The sequence below is a fragment of the Penaeus japonicus genome, unplaced genomic scaffold (assembly GCF_977035675.1).
Source record: "Penaeus japonicus unplaced genomic scaffold, GWHDUDI00000001_assembly GWHDUDI00000027, whole genome shotgun sequence".
NCBI classification, from domain to species: Eukaryota; Metazoa; Arthropoda; class Malacostraca; order Decapoda; family Penaeidae; genus Penaeus; species Penaeus japonicus.
In genome coordinates, this window is record NW_028234429.1 from 14,559,879 (window position 1) to 14,564,878 (window position 5,000).

General features: G+C 31.0%; 1 protein-coding gene across 2 annotated transcripts in view; it reads left to right on the forward strand.

Moving 5' to 3' along the window:
• The window catches only part of LOC147468605 (uncharacterized), a 5,619-nt gene extending 5,254 nt beyond the window's left edge, over positions 1-365 (forward strand). For both annotated transcript variants that reach the window (XM_086552626.1, XM_086552627.1), the window contains exon 3: positions 1-365. This exon is cut by the window's left edge and continues 379 nt beyond it. The gene's annotated coding sequence lies outside the window, so the exon portion shown is untranslated.
• Positions 366-5,000: the final 4,635 nt, after the last annotated feature.

Below are 5,000 nucleotides of genomic sequence, written 5' to 3' on the forward strand. Positions count from 1 at the left end.
ATCTGCAATTTGAGCTAATACATGATGAGTAAAAAGTATAAGGTAGAATACTTTTTTTTACTAAGTGTTCGAAAGAAAACAAGGAATTATATCTCAAGATATCTCCAAAAAACACTGCATCAAGCAACAGAATATGCTCTTTAGATTTAAAAAAAATATATGGGATAGGAAATACACCAGTCAGCGGTTGGGAAAGTCCATTATAAATATATACATACATATATCCAATGTCCCTGAGATATGGACATTTTGTGGTATATCGGAAATGGTACACATAGATTCCATTATAATGTAGTGACCACTATTTTGTAAACGTCAGATGAACTTAAATATTTCCTTGAAATAAAACAATCATGCAATAAAAAGTCTATTGCAATTTTCCAGTATTATTTCCCAGATGAAATTACATGTTAATGGGAAAAAATGGAAACCAGTGATTAGTCTGGGTGGCTGTTTTAAGTCCCAGAAGAAAGCCCTGTACATTTAAATGTAATTAATTGATATTAAATATGTTATTAATTAATATGACATTTCATTTAGTGAATAGATTAATATTTTTTTTTTTGTAATGAATGACACATCACATTCATTTAAAGACATCCTCAATTTTATATTAGTTCATTTCATCTATACTCTTGACATAAGTGGAATTAAGGTATCCATCTTTCTATTTAGAACACACGACTGTTTGCACCATAAGATAAGTTATGTGCTTGAAAATTTGGCTTTGTAATAGATGGCTTGTAATGTTTGTAAAGTTGAAATAACAGGAGCCAAACAGTTGATAACATATTAAGATAAAACGTCAATAGACGTTCCAGAATACAATAACTGTATTCTGGAGTGTATCCTTATTTAAATACTATGAAGAGGATTTGTAAGCTCTAGTAACAATAAATGACATGGTATTTGGAGAAAAGATAAGTCATTTTGTAGTAGGGGGTGGGGGTGGGGTAGCAGTAGTAACAGGGAAGAAATTAACCGTCAAGTAAAAAAAAAAAAAAAAAAAACGGAGTGAACTTGATAACTATTAGTATAGTTGCAAGAAACTTATAAAGAAATTTATGATTTAGAATTATGTCCTCCAAGAAGGTTTTGAGGACAAAGACCGGGATGAAAGTCTAAATAAAGAAAATATCGACATGCAGTACGTCAGAGTTAGTGAGATCTCTGACATATGTGCCAAAATTCAAGAATGAAGTAAGAAAAAAAAACAAAAATGGTTCAGCGAAAAATGTAGATCTTCAGAAAACAAACCAAGATTCAGAAGGCCATAAGCGGCTTACAAGGGATTTAAAGTAGGGAGAAATGAGTATACAAAGGTCCTTAGAGATACCAAGAGAGATTTCGAAGAGGACATTATCAGCAAATATGCCAATCAACCAAAGCTTTCTTACAATTACATAAATAGTAAAACTAAAAGAAAATATCATATCAATGTCATTAAAAATTAAAATACTGTCTATACCAAAGACAGAGAAATGTGGGTGATTCCATATTAAATTTCAATTAGTATTTGTTAAAGATACCTGCTTTAAACCAGAGAGGGACTTTGCTACACCACCAAGAATATGGAAAACATAACGCTCAGCGAAAATTAAATAAAAAGTTCTACTAATGAGATTAGATAAAATGAAAGCAAAGGACCAGATTTTTTTTTCTAAATGGATTCTCAAAGAATGCGCTGAACGACTCATTCAAAACATCTTTTCTTTTTTTCGAATGAGTAAAGGGAAACTGCCAGAAACATAGAAGTCAGTGAACATCACCCCCTATACAAGAGTGGTGATAAGCAAAACCCTCTGAATTATAGATCAGTATCAATAACAAGTATAAATGTAAGTCAATGTAAAAGATATTCAATAAACAATGTGTCGAACTACTTGAAGAACACAGGATATCAGATAAACAATTTAGATTCTTGTGTATCAAAGCTCCTCTGCTTTTACAACAGAGCTGCAAAAGGCATTTGAGAAAGTGTAACATAATAGACTTACATGGAAATTGGAACATGAAGATAAAGTTATAGGAAAACTCCTGTTTTGGATGAAGGACTTTCTGTATAAGAGAAAAATGCATACAGTAATTAGAAGTAAACACTCTACATGGAAACAGGCAACAAGTGGAGTACCACAAGAGTCAGTATTGGCACCAATTCTGTTTATTGTTTTTATCAATGATGTGGAATCGAACAGAAGTTCAGAGAGTTATCTGAATACGTTCACAGATTGTGCAAAAACGTGGATTCATGCCAATCTTCAAAAAGACAGAAAGCTTGTTCAAATAGAGTTGTACTTGGAATATGGAATTTAACACCAATAAATATCATGTATCAGCAAAATTTAACCTGCACATCATATCATAAGAAAAATACCTCGGAAATTTGCAAATACGATTCTAAATCGTTAAGATCCCATTAATGATAAGTTCACAAAATGCTTTCACTGATTGCAAACATATAACTGTAGTAAGAGTTGAGAGTAAGACGTGGTGACAAGGATTAAAAGAAATATATAATTCAAAATAGGATTATTGATAGACAGAACAACCTTCCATAAAACGTTGTATGTGCCATGAAAATACATAAATATAATAGACGGGTCCCCCTAAACTCAGCTCTCTTTCTCGTATATAAACACACACACACACGCGCACACACACACACCACGCACACTTACACAAATTTTACCTCCCTGACCGGGTCGTGTGGTCTATTGGTATCAGGGTTGGGTCTGTCAATCTGACGGCTCGGGTTCGAGTCCCGGTCAGGGAGGTAAAATTTGTATTTGTGTATATATATATATAATTATATATATGTATGTATATTTATATATAAATATATAAATATATATATGTATATACATATGTAAATATACGTATATGTATATATATACATATATACAATATATGTATATATATACATATATATACATGTATATATATGCATGTGTATATATATACATACATATATATATATATATATATACAGGTATATATATACACATACATATATATATATATATATATATATATATATACATTTATATATATATATATATATATATATATATATATATACATACACACACATGTATAGATAAATAGATATATAGACAGATATATAGATATATACATGTATATGTATATATAGATAACATATTCATGCAGGCCATAGTGAGGAAGCTTTAAAGTAAATAATTCTTTGGTTATTCATAAAGCCAAAAGTATTACAGTGACCAAAAGAACATAACATTTTGAGTAATGGGTGAAGGTAACAGAATACAAAATATGTGTCTAAGTAGCACCTCCTCCCGTAAGACAGTGAAACATATCCAAGACTTAATGAACAATATATACCATCGTCTGTTATGATGGTGATATGAAATGACCTATAATGGCAACGTTCTCATTGAAGAAAATGAAGAAAAAATCTAATCTTATAACTGCTTGAATATTTATAGCCTTTGACTAAAGTACATATCCACAGTTAAAGGTTTCGTTTGCATTTGCATGCCGTACGTATGAGTTGGAGACAATAGAGAATAATTATTTCTGGTTCCGACGAGTTAATACTGATAAGATTAAAGAAATATAAGGAGATTATAGGATTATTCGAGTGGGTTTACATGGAAGTATTTGTGGATATATTTAAGTTTTTGTATGGTTTCTTTGGAGTCACTCTGGTCCACTAAAGATCGTATTTTTTGTTTTCATTTCTCAGCTGCATTTGTCTTGTAAAATCTTTCTTAATGACATCCATCTGGATTGCTTAACATGTGCATTAATTACCCTACATTTGTGTAAGCTTTCATTCCATCTTTCTTACTCAGTGATTCGTTTTTCATCCATTCGAACCTTCTGCATCAAGATCGTTTTACATCCACATTTTGAAACTTTCCTTACATGGTTAACTATTTTTTTTAGTTCATTTCATCAACATTGGTCTCATATTTCTTCAAAAGTCCTTTATGACTATTGGTATAATAATTTCAAAGCCACTGACTAAAGGTACTGTCTAAGTCCTATATCGTATGATTCGTTATGATGTATTATCTTTCTTTTGTTAGTTCTTTTGGAAAGTTTAACGGTGTCATTTTGGGCCATTCGGTTTCCTCATTTCGTTTTTGCAGAGAAAAAGTAAAGAAAACACACCACTGGTCTTCTCTCTTACTTTCTAATTGATTGGAAATATACTTATGTATCCATTGCTTTCCTGGAATGTAAGATTCCTTGGTATTTCCATATACATATATTATTCGTAACTGAATATCAGTTACATTGAGACATTTCTATATTTATATATTCATCATCTTAGGCTTGCTAAATTCTTTAACACTTACAACCAAAACTTTTTGACCAACCATGTGAACACATCAAAATCAACAACGTTGTGACTATACATACAAATTCAGGGTTATCTTCTTATACAATAGCCATGTCTTATCAATTTTCATTAAATATATATATCATGTCTTTTTTAAATGCGAGAACCCACACAAAAAGTCATCCATAGATTTACAATAACAAAACTGCACAATATTTACAAAAGAGAGAGTCGGTGAAACACATTGTATACGAAGCTGGACACGAGGCTAAGTCAGGCGGAAACAACCCATCTCAACAAGCAGTTTCGATTATAGACAAAGATAAAAAGCGAGTCAAACACATAACCAAGTCGACAGAGAAGAGATATTGTCTTTTATTTTATTTTATTTATTTATCTATTTATTATTATTATTATTTTTTTTTTTTATTATTATTATTCTTTTTTATGTATTTCTGTCATATAATAGAGAAATAATATGTCTAAGCATTACACATTTTCTTATGATCATACATGACGTGACTGGGAGCAGGTTTGTGAGTCATGAACTGATTCTTAATTTCATGAACACTGAACTTAATTAAAACAAGATTTTGCCCATTTGATTCATGAGAGTTCGCGAAACAAACAAGAGACTGGAGCTGTGGAGAAACTGTACAACCTCTGGTTAGTAACA